This window comes from Pogoniulus pusillus, chromosome 29 (genome assembly GCF_015220805.1).
Source record: "Pogoniulus pusillus isolate bPogPus1 chromosome 29, bPogPus1.pri, whole genome shotgun sequence".
In the NCBI taxonomy this organism is placed as follows: domain Eukaryota; kingdom Metazoa; phylum Chordata; class Aves; order Piciformes; family Lybiidae; genus Pogoniulus; species Pogoniulus pusillus.
In genome coordinates, this window is record NC_087292.1 from 18,766,305 (window position 1) to 18,778,491 (window position 12,187).

Below are 12,187 nucleotides of genomic sequence, written 5' to 3' on the forward strand. Positions count from 1 at the left end.
TTTGTATTGAGGAAACACTGCAGACGTGCCTCAAAGAGCCAGGCACAGCAGCAACAGTGAGAGCCTTTTTCTTCCCTGAGTGCTGCCTGCCTAGCTCCCCCAAACAAAGCTTTTCCTACACAAGCCCAGCTTGCAAATCATGGGAGTTTGACCTGCCTCACCTGGGAATGCTTACGGAAAGTCTCTGCTGGAGAGCCGAATGCAGATTGCTGCTGTAGTCTCCAGACTACCTTCTGCTTTTCACTAATAGAATCAATGTTCTAACCTTAGCAACAGGACATTGCAAACCAGACAGGCTGGTTGGGATTCAGGTGAGCCAGGACGGCTCTGTTTTGTTGGTAGTACAAGCAAGTGCTGGCCTCAGCCAGCTATGTTGCATGCATAGTGTAGTTTAATGGTCTGGGTTGGAAGGGACCTTCAAAGGTCATCTAGTCCAAACCCCAGTCAGCAGGGCCATCCTTAACTACATCAGGTTGCCAAGAGTCCTGTCGAGCCTCACCCTGAATATCTCCAGGAATGAGGCCTCAACCACCTCCTGGGCATCCTGTTCCAGTTTTCCACCACCCTTATGGTGCAGAACTTGTTCCTAACATCAAATCTAGAGCTATGCTTCTCTAGTTTGAAGCCATTGACACTCACCCTGTCACTTGCAGGCCTTTGCAAATAGTCTCTCTGCGTTCTTCTTGTAGCCCCCTTCAGGTACTGGAAGGCCACTCTTAGGTCTCCTAGGAGCCTTCTCTTCTCCAGCTCCCTCAGCCTGCCCTCATAACAGAGGTGTTCCAACCCCCCTGATCATTTGTGTAGCCCTCCTCTGGACTCATTTCTTTAAGTCCATGTCCTGCGTGTCTTGAACCCCCAAGCCCCATCTAGGCAGATCTGTTTTCAGTCTTTTCTGCTCTTCTTGTCTAGCAGCCTGTTGTCTTAGAGTCACATCTCTCTCTTTAGCTAACAGAAGTAGCCTGCAAAGATGCTAAACCACTAGTAAGACAGTGCTGAGAGAATGAGTAATGAGATGCTGAGCTATCAGCCCTGGGTCCCTTGCTAGCCTTGCTTCTTCTCACACTTGCCCAGCTAGCCTTTTCCTGATGGTTAAGAGACCTTGAGGCTTCAGAGTGCACATTGCACTCAGTTTTCACTGCTGGCATCTACTAAATCTGGACGGGTTCAGCCCATTCAGTGGCTTCCAGCTCCCAGGAGCAGGAGTGTGGGAATGGGTTAGGCACTGCCATGGGCTATAACTCATCAGACAAACATCTGTTTCCCTGTGCCATCCTCAGTGCTGGAGTTCTGGTTGGGTTTTCTTGGCTCCAGGCAGGGTGGGTGAGTGGATGTTAAATCAGGCTGATTCTTTTCTGATGACTAAAAATACAGAGAGGTGCACAGAACGACAGCGTGCTGGGTAGCAGCAGTTCATAGACCTACCTCGTCTGTTGCAATGTTCAGCCACCACCAAAACAGAAGAGAAAAGACCTTCAAGTAGAGAAGTGCTTACCCACTTCCCTGATGTAATCCAAACACACTCCTTCCCAGGGGCTCTGCTATCCCCTAGGCTGGGAAATGCTGGGTACAGTGAGGAAAAGAGAGTTCTGTGAAAAAGAGAATGGAAGAGCAAAAGCAAGAAGATGCACAAAAGGAGCTGGAAAAAGAGGATGGAAGAGCAAAACAAGAAGATGCACAAAAGGAGGAAGGGACTGGGGAGTTTAATCAGGCAAAAAAGTTTTGCAGCCACAGGCAAGTTCAAGAGAGCTGGGGCAGTGGACATAGGACACATTCTGTGGCCAGGAGCAGAGATGAAACACTGAGTAGGAACTCATGTAAGTGAACAGCCCATCTAGCTCTTCTGAAAAGCTTTGTGAGAGAAAATCCCAGCTGGAAATTCGGCCAGCAGTTACAGACATCTGTGTGTTAAAGCAGCAGGCTGGCTCCACAGGTGGCGAGGAGCTGCAGCTCAGGCAAGGGGTGTCTGTCCTGCACGGACCTGAAAACAGAGAACTCTTTTTGACGACTTGAACCGCAGTGACGTCATCCTACACCGTGGCCTGCAGAGCAGACGTTTAGTGGAACACACCCCGGGGTTTGGGAGAGGAAGGTCAGCAGGTTGCGGCCGAACGGTGAACCGCTTCCGCCAGTGCTTTCATTCCGGCGCGCTCGGGTGCTGGCAGCGTCAGGAGCAGAGGCGATGCTGGGGGTGGCAGGTGGAATTCAGTGCACTTGAGTTTCGATCAGCAATTGTTGTAAAACACAAGGATGCTTCAGCTCCGATGCCCAAACTGTAGATTCATCCACTCCAGCTGTGAATTTCCAACCTCCCTCCTCCAAGCAGGCAACGATGGCTGGAGCAGTAAGGTGGCTTGGAGCCATCCAGCCAAATTGCACAGCAATAGCTGGTACCCATCTCAGGCTATGCTTAGGAAGACTCAGGCTTGCTTCTCTCACTGACCATCCAACAGACTGTCTGCACCCGATTCCCCTGTGCACACACACAGGGAGATGCTCGTGCACGCAAAACAAGAGTCAATGTTTAAAGGCTGTTTGAACACAGGGATCCAGTGCCAAGGCTGGGCAGGTCTGCTACTTGTGTGACTGGAGATCTCCTGGAAGGAATACAGAAGAAAAACGTCTTGTCTTGCTGGTAGTAGCTTTGAGTTTGAAAGCATGAACCTAGATTTTTAGCTCTGGATGTGTTCATGAGCTGTCCGCTGTGATGGTTTGGGGGTTACCCCGCCCCCCACACTTTTGAATTTGCCCCAGCTAACTCAGACGGACCCTGGGAATATAGATGAAGCAATTTATTTACAGCTAGCAGAATTTACAAGCAGCTATTTACAATATATACAATTATATACAGAAATATACAAAGGATAAACAATACAAAAGCACAACTCCCCTTCCAGAAACCTGAGTCCCCAGGAGGGGCTCTCAAACCACCCCAACACCTCCCCCCGGCCCTCTCAACCTTACCCCAGTTCTCAGGAAGAAGAGAGGTGCAGCCAAGAGGTTAGGGAGCAAGGTTAGTAGGAGCAGGGTTAATGAGATGTGACCAGGTCAAAGGCAAAAGCAAGAGTGAGCAAAATGGAGAAAGTTTTCTTCTTCTTCCCAGAGTTCTCAGTGAGACTGTGAGAGAAGTTGACATCAATTGTTTTTCATTCCACTGCCTGTTATCTAGTTCTGTTACCAAAACATTCCAGCTTGCTTCAAACTAGCACATCTGCACATAAGGCATTTGCAGGCCTCATTTGCAGAGCATCTTCCAGCCAAGCCAGGAAGCATCCCAGAGCAGGGACCAGCCCATGCCCTTTCCAAGCCCCCAGGCACAATGACAGCTTTCCAGAGCCTGGTAGGCTCAGAAACCCACAAATAGGGCCATGAGACCTCTGTGCTGCAGCAACTGGAGTGCTGCTGGTGCTTGAGACAACTGGGAACTGAGCTTCTTTGGATTTTCACAGAACTATAGAATTGTTTGGGTTGGAGAAGACCTTCAAGATCATCAAGTCCAGCCATTACCTAACTCTACCCAATCTAGTGCTAACCCATGTTCCTCACATCTGTGTGCCTGGTTTTGTGCTGCAGTTGATAGCCCAAGCTCTCCCTCAGAGCAGATACCTCCCAGCAGCTCAGTGAATGGTGATTTAATTTAGATTTAATGTTAGCATTTGGGTCCTTCAGTTGCCATAACAAAGACATGTGGAGGAAGTGCTCCTCAGCTCAGCATGTCTGCTCCCTACAGCAGTGGCTGCAGAGTCCATCAGTGCTGCCTAAGTCAGTGCCCTTTGTCACTGTCTGCCTTGCATGCACTCAGCCTGAGAGCTGATGGGTCTGTGAAACATCTCCTTTCAATGACTCTGCTGAGCCTGTAATAAGGAAAGGACAGAAGAACCCTGTGCATGACTTCCTACAGTCAGGCTTTAGCACCTCTTAAGGTTGCAGCAAATGGATTTGCTCTGCGCTTCTGTAGACCTTGACAGACTTTTAGAGTGAGAGGCAATGCACAGAGCACCCACAGTGGAACTGCATCTTGGAGGGAGAAAGGTCTGGAAGAACCTAAGGGCACTTCAAATGTGTTGCCACCTTGCACCAGCACTGAGGCCGATCTCTGCCAAAAAGAGCTTGTGTGTCCTGCAGTGCAGGACGAGACCTTAGGAGCCACTGGAGAAAGGGGAAGTTTTGTTCTTCAGCATCTCATAATGCCAGCAGGAGTTTGACAGAGAGCGTTTGCGTGTTGGTGGCACTGCCACAAAAGCTGCTTTTACCCATTCCGCTGGTGCGCCTTGCCTCTTCCCTCCCTCCTCCCCGCAGGCTGTGACAACCACGTTGCAAAAGCAAAGCCAGATTCACTTGTCTACAGCTACCAAGGGGGCTAAATTTGTTGTACATTATGCACATTTTCCACGATGCAGCATTTTTTGATGAACTCCAGAGGAACACTGTTACATAAGGAGCCCCTAACAGATTGTTAATAGAAGACTGTACCAGACAAATAATTCCAGGCTGTGACTCAAGCTGTGTAACTACAAACTGAAGACCAGTTTTGATCAACCAAGTGCTAGTGACATTTTATCACAATGCCCTAAATCACTGCATCAAGTTGAAAATAAGCAAAGATCTCAACCCACTGCAGTCTTCAGCAGCAGGCTCACATTTAACTTCACAACTCTGTCTTCTGACATAACCTGTCCTAAACCCAAAAATACTGTTCTCTGCTCTGTGAAAGAGCAGACTGCTCTCTCAAGTGTTGCAGCTCCTCTCTTAGTTCTCTAAGGAGAAAAATGTAATCATAGATTCATGGAATCATTTAGACCGGAAAGGACCTTTAAGATCAGCAAGTCCAACCATTAACCCAGCACTATCAATTCCCCCACTGGACCATGTACCTCAGCACCACATCCACACAGCTTTTAACCCCCTCCACAGATGGTGACTCCACCGCTTCCCTGGGTAGCCTGTGCCTGGGGCTTGACAACCTGTTCAGGGAAGTTTTCCTTTATGGCCAAGCTAAACTTTCCCAAGCATAACTTGAGGCCATTTCTTTTTGTTCTATCACTTGTTCCTTGGGAGAAGAGACCATCCCCAACCTGGCTCTAACATCCTTTCAGGGAGCTGTAGAGAGTAAGCAGGTCTGCCCTCTGCCTCCTTTTCTCCAGGTTGAACAACCCAAACTCCCCCAGCTGCTCCTCACAAGAGCTGTGCTCCAGACTTTTCACACCAGCTTCATTTCTCTTCTTTGGACATGCTCCAGCACCTCAATATCCTTTTAGTGAGGGGCCCAAAACTGAGCCCAGTAACATAGGAGAGATTTGACACTGGGAGGGATGTGTCTCATCTTAAACTTTAAAGCAGCTTATGATAAAATCCACTATGAGCACATCCCGGAGATGCCTTTTTACACCGATTTCTCAAGTGGGCTCAGAGCTGTTCTGTTTCTCATCATGTGCCTATAAAGATACTTTGGGTCTGGTAGCACCAGCAAAACCCAGCTAAAGCTTTCCTCTCTTCATGGAGACTCTCACACCAAGCACCTGAGTGTGGCACTCCATTTCTTGTCTCACAACTTGTACTTTTATTCCACTCTCCACGTTTGAGTTCAACTTTCTTTTTCCTTTGCCAGATCATCAAATCACTGTCAGTCATGGCCAGGGCATAATTGCCAATGTTTCTAGTGCAGTTCAGACTGGATTCCATTCTTTTTGCCAAGAAGAATTCTTCAGATTCATCCAAATTGCTGCCAGTCTTTGGAACATTAGCCCCACTCACTCAAGTACTGTAAAAACAGTTTACTTCGCTTTTTTCACTTTTCCTGCCAGAAAAGACTTCCTCACATTCAAGTTCAACTATCAAAGCTTTTATCACTATTGCCTGAAAACCTGCCCTTTTTTTCCTCCCTTTGGTTCTTGCCATTCAAGGTTTGACGTTCCCCATTTCACAGAGAAACTGTGCTTAACTTCCTTGGCTCCAGTGGAAAAGACCTTTGGTTTGCCTCTCACAAAATGGAATTGCAGCAGTGGCTCAGGACTGCTGAAAACCTGCTGTAACTAAATAGGACACTTGTCCTGTGAAAGAAAATATGGTGTGGGTGCATCTTGGAGGGCAGTAAACCTCCTACTGCTGGCTTCAGAGAGAGCTACCTTGTCTTACAAGGTCCAAGAGTTGCATTTAGTCCAATAAAATTGTGGTGGATGTAGCAACATGAGTCCTTCAGCATTGCTTGTGCACCAGCAAGTGTTGCTCCAGTTCTTATTGGGCTGCTTTTTGTACTGGCAGGACACTGCAGTCCCCATCCTGGAGGTTTAGGGGCTTTCAGCTGGGTAAACACCGTGCTTGTGTTTCTCTCTCCTGCCTAAAACTCACATCACTAAAGCAGGGAGGAATGTTGTGTTTTCAGCAGCATCTCTGCCCAAGGTCTTAGTGGACTCCTGACATCCTCCTCACTGTTTGTGCCAGCTCACTCTGGGGATCCAGTGGCTCAAATCCACTTTCATTTTTTCATGAACAATGTGCCAGTTAAACTTGCATGTGTCCATGGTACATGCCAGCTCTGGCAGAGATGTATCCCACACAGCCCCAGGAGGTGTCCTGTTCCCCAGAGCTGGTGTGCTGCCTGTGCTCCGGGTCCTGTGCAGCACCCCTGTACCACCCCCTGCCCCAGGTTTAGCTTGAGCAGGGACTCTTCCTCCAGCAGGTGCATTGATGCCCTGAGGCACACCACTCAATGAAGCAGCTTCTTATTTTTGCCTTTCAAGGGAAAATACACTCAGTGCTGGAGTCCTGGATGGACTGGAAGAGGTGCACCCCCAGCTGATGGCTCTTCTGGCATCTGCCCAGCTTCCCTGTGCCAGGGGCTCTCCTCCCTACCCAAGTCACTTTCTGCAATACCAGCAAGGGTTAGAATGGCCTTATGCACAGGAACAGTGTGGCCAGCAGGACCAGGGCAGAGAACATGCCCCGGTACATGGCACTGGTGAGGCCACAGCTTAAGTGCTGGGTTCTGTTTTCAGCCTCTCACTACAAGAGGACATTGAAGGGCTGCAGCAGGTCCAGAGAAGGGCAATGAAGCTGATGAAGGGTCTGGAGACCAGGGCTGGTAAGGAGCAGCTGAGGGACATGGGGACATTCAGCCAGGAAAAACAGAGGCTGAGGTGAGGCCTCGTTGCTCTCAACAGCTCCCTGAAGGGAGACTGGAGCCAGGTAGGAGTCAGCATTCAGTTCTATTGTCCCCAGCTTGCTGGCTCAAGCAGTGTCTCTAGGTCCGCATTGTGGATGTCACACGTGCTGATGCAGGCAGAGGAACCTCCCCAGTTCTTCCTCATGCAGCAGACAGAGGCAGGGATTGTCTGAACACCTCTTGGACATCTACTCTGGTCACTTCATAAGTCCTCTCTGTGCACATCTTTGTTCTGGAGGTTGGTCTTTGATGTAAGGAGGAGCAGCTCCTCACAGGTACCAGGGTTCACCTGATTTTGCCTGCTTTCCCCAGGGTTTAGCTAGCCCTGGGTCGTTTCCCTGCTCTTCTGCTGTCCTCTTGCAGACACAGGGAGCCACAGGTATGTGAGGCCATACAAGCACCATAGCAGGTGGAAAGCCAAAAGGTGGCACTGCCCTTCTTGGCTGCCAGTCAGAGCAAAGTCTGGAGACTGGATCCATCTCCAAAAGTCTTGATTTCATTAGCTAAATCAAGCAGAAAGCAATTTTCTGAAACAATCTGAGCAGTGAAAAGCCTTTTCAGAATAGAACAGGGAGGTTTTCTTCCCCCCTGAAAACACTGAAAGAGATGTCTGGATGCTGTCAGATATTTTTGCTTGTTTCACCCCAAACCAAAATTCCAGCAAAGTGAAGTGAAGTGCTTTGATTCTGACGGGGCCATGCACGCTGGCTGCAGTGTTTTTCTGGCTGTCTCCATGTGGGAGAAGTAGGAGGCAAGGCAGAGCAGATGCCACCCAGCACACAGCAGAACCGGAGATCTGGCACCCATCTGACAGCCTTCGGAAGTGTGGGAGCAGGTTTGGGTGCATCACAGCCTGTCAAGGACACACCGAGGAAGAGGAAGAGCTGCAGAAACCTGGCTGGTGATGGGTCCACGGAAACCACTGGCTCTGATTTTTCAAGTAACCTCAAGCAATTGGGGCTGTTCAGCCTAGAGAAAGGAGAGCTCCAGGGAGGCCTTATAGTGGCCTTTAAGTGCCTGAAAGGAGCCCACAAGAAAGCCAGTAAGGGACTTTGTCACGATGGGTTTAGATTGGAGATTAGGAACAACTTTGCTAGTGAGGGTGAGGAGGCACAGGTTGCCCAGGGAGGTCACAGATGCCCCCTCCCTGAAGGTCTTCAAAGCCAGGCTGGAGGCCCTGAGCAACCTGGGCTGGTGGAAAGTGTCCTTGCCCGTGGCAGGGGTGTTGGAACTGGATGGTCTTTCAGGTATCTTCCAGCACAAGCCATTCTATCAATATATGATTCTAAAATGTCTGTGACCTGTAAGAAGCGAGCAACAGTTACTCTAGGACCACTGCTTCTGCCAAGACTTCAAGCTCTTTAGGACTGCAGCAGCCTTCTGCGTTGTTATTTTGAGCAGCAGATTGGACAGTGCAGCCTCCTCTATGTCGTGGGCTCTCTGCAAGCAAGAGCAGTCGTCACTTGGACCCGTCAGTTTCTGTTAAGACAGGCAGTGGCAGAAGAATTTTAATGCAGATCCCAGCATACCTCAGACACAAAAAGAAACCCAGGCTTTGCAAAGTCAGAGAAGCAGTTCAACCCTCCTGGGATCAGCAAAATAGGTTAGGATGCCAAAAATAAACTGCTACTAGTTATAGATGCTCTATCTCTTTTACCAAGACATGAAAATCTGAGCTGGGTTTAATACAAGACACTTGTTTAGTGTCACGGTGACCTTCTGCAGATTCCCACCCCAGCTCTAACCGAATTAGAGAGGAATTCATCCTGTCACTTCATTGCTTTATCCTGGCTCCTGCACTGAGTTAGGCTCACGATGCAAAGCTTCCTCAGCAAGACTCAATCTGGTTCTGCAACAGCTCTGTTTCCTCCCCAGATCCATTTGCCTAGTTCCCAGGCTTCAGAGAGAAAATATTTGGCCCTTCTGAGAGAACTACAGCCCAGGAGTTTTCTAAGGGAAATTCCCCAAAGTACAAAGCAAGCTGGCAAATTCCTGCTCTAGCCCATTGTGTTGGACACAGGGGAAACAGAGGAAATCAGCTGAGCAGGACCAAGAGGTGGCCTCACCCTGGGGACTTTCAGGTGCACTGTGGTGCAGAGGCTCTGGGTGCAGCAGGGAGCACCCACATGGGGTCTCACAGGCACTTCCAGACCCAGCTCTTTTCATCCAGTCTCCAACAGCAACAGTTGAGCATTCAAAAAACAGAGCCCGCCTGAGCCAGGCCAGGGTGGAGCATCCATGTCTCTCTCCATCCCAGGGTGTCCCTCTGGCTCTCAACAGGAGCCCTTCCTTTTCAAGCATAGAGAGCAGCCCCAAGCTCTTTCCATGGAAGTGGAGTTTAGAGGCAGGAAGTGAAAGAAGGAAGGGGATGGGGAGACATGAAATTTGGTCCTTCTCCTCCCTACCTTTCTCATTCCAGCTGTTGTGTATCCCATCTGCTTCTTTCTAGTCTCAGCAGTGCCAGACCCTGCTCTGCATCCTGGAGAAGCCATGAGGACAGAGGTAGGGTTTCAGCAGAGGACAGCCTGCAGAAAAGGTCAACAGTGACACTCAGGGCTGGGAGTGATCACACCTCCTGTTCCCTCTGCCACGGTCCCCACAGTGATGGAGCAGAGGTGAGGGGAGAGGCAGCAAAGGGCATCACTGGAACAAAGAGATAAGCAAAGGGCATCACTGGAACAAAGAGATAAACAAAGAAAATCTTTCAAGGAACAAATCATCGTTTAAAGCCAAAGGAAAGGAACAGTTTCTCATCTAGAACAGCATTATCTAAATGGATTAAACCACTTCAGCAGCAAACAGGCATCACAGGGCTCAGAATATCCACCTGGGCAATCACCCTGGGTTGTTCTGGTGGCCCAAGCCCAGACAGCCGCATCCCACTGCTTTTACTGGTTTGTTTGCAGAGAAGGGCACCCGTGGCTCTGGAGGGTGCCTGCCTGAGAATCAGATGCTCTCCAGGCAAGTCACTGCCCTTCGCAAGGTCTCTCATCACGAGAGCAAAGACGAGATGTTCCTTTCGCCTTCACCCCAGCCTCCTCTGTCCTGAGCTTCGCCCCAGCCTCGCCACTGCCACAGTCACTCTGTCGTTTAGTGTTGAAGCTGCAATAAGTACTTTAGTCTGCTGATGTGCCTGTTTTGCTGAGGCTTCATCCAGGTCATCACCCCAGATTGAACTTTACCAGACTAACTGAGAAGGCTGGCAGCAAGATAAAGCTCTGCTTTACAGCAAAGCCACGTTTGCAAGCATCCACACACAATATACTTACATCTATTTACAATTACACACAATAGTACAGAGGTTCAATCTTCCCCCCCAGACAAAGACCGGCCCAGAAGGGGCCAATGCCACCCTCTCTCTCCCCAGGCAGAGCACCAGCAAGGCCCTACCTGTTACCCGGCCAGTGAAGGTTGGTAGAGAAGAAGGAGCAGTGACAGAGCCAGCACCCAAAAGCCAAAAGACCAAAGTAGTTTACACATTGTTGTTTTATCCCTCTGGGCAAACCAGTGACTGAAAGAGACTTTGTCATTGTTATTCTTTCACATCAAATGATTCCACACTGAGCTTGCAGGAAAGTCCTGATTTCACTTCTTGGCCTTTTCCAGTAAGCCTTACACTACCACACCCACCTGGGAACAAACCAATGTATTATCTAACCAACCCACATTGCACCTGAAGAACTGCAGTTTGCACTCATAACGTTGCAAGAGGAGCTTGCTTAGTCCACGTGAAAATGAGGTGGAAACACAGATGGTCTGAGATAACAGTTTGTAAAAACCTCTGGCTGCCAAGCAACTTAACCAAGCAAAACCCTGAACTGCATCATGGTCAGCCGGTGCCCGACCTGGCTGGGCACAGTCAGCACCTCACCTCCTAGCCAACAGGGAAAGCTTTAACTTAGTTACAAAGCAAGACAGAGTTTTAACCACCCTGACACAAGAGTGCCAATGAGATTATTCCATTTCCCTTGTTAGGGATTCTCAGACATTTCCTCCATGCTCATTCAAGGCTTCTCAAAAGGTTTCACAGATTTATTGCTGGCATAATTACGGCTTTACAAATGAGCAGGAAAAAGCAGCTGAACATAGAGGTGCTCAGCCCAAGGGGGGCAGCCAGCAGCCATGGGTGATGCTGAAGTGACCATCAAAACTCCATCCTGTCTAACCGGGGGGCCACCAGGCCCCCCGGCCTTTGATCCCCTCCACCATTCACCCTGTGCACACCATGGACACTCACCAGTGACGACAGGAGGAGGAGGATTCCTCTGCCCAGTTGGGCACAGCTTGGGGCTTCTACCTTTCCTGGGGTCCATTAAAAAGGGGAGTGGGCAGGGAGGGCAAAGTGGTCACACCTGGGGTGGGAGGAGACTCCAACAGAACCCAGGTGCTGTGGGTTTGGGGGAAAAAAGAGGGAAATGTGGTGTGGGAAAGAGGCAGATGAGGTGGAAAGGGGGAGGTGATGAAGAAGGGAGAGAGATGGAGAGGAAAAGGATAGAGAGGAAAAGAGGAAGATGGGGGGAAGAAGAAGGAGATGGAAAGGAGGAAAATGAGGGAGAGGTGAGATAAAAAAGAAAAAGTACAAACGCCAACTGGAGTGCAGTGCTTGCACTGAAACAGCCTTCTCATCACTAACGCTTTGTCACTCCTGCTTGGAGCAGTAACCAGGCACCTCCACCAGCTCACTACACTGGCTGAAGAAAAGCAAGTCACAGTTGTCTAAGAGGAAAAAATGAGGAAGTAAAGAGGAAAATTAAGAAATAAAAATGAAGATTAAAAAAAAATCAAATTATAAATATATATATACACAAAGTGTGAGGTCTTCCAGCAAGCTCTGCATGGGCCAGCAATGTGCCCCTATGGCCAAGAGAGCCAATGGCATCCTGGGGGGGGCAGCAAGAAAAGTGTGTCTGGCAGGGCTAGGGAGGTTCTTTTCCCCCCTCTGCTCTGCCCTGCTGAGACCATGCCTGGAATACTGTGCCCAGTTTGGGGCTCCCCAGTTCAAGAGACAGGGACCTGCTGGAGAGAGTC

The 12,187-nt window shown here is 49.4% G+C and overlaps 1 long non-coding RNA gene across 1 annotated transcript; it reads right to left on the minus strand.

Moving 5' to 3' along the window:
• Positions 1-1,681: 1,681 nt before the first annotated feature.
• Positions 1,682-11,436, minus strand: LOC135188409 (uncharacterized). Its single transcript, XR_010307684.1, has 3 exons — positions 11,397-11,436; positions 9,565-9,684; positions 1,682-2,594 (listed from the first exon to the last, which is right to left on the minus strand). It is a non-coding gene; the product is annotated as an uncharacterized LOC135188409 (long non-coding RNA).
• Positions 11,437-12,187: the final 751 nt, after the last annotated feature.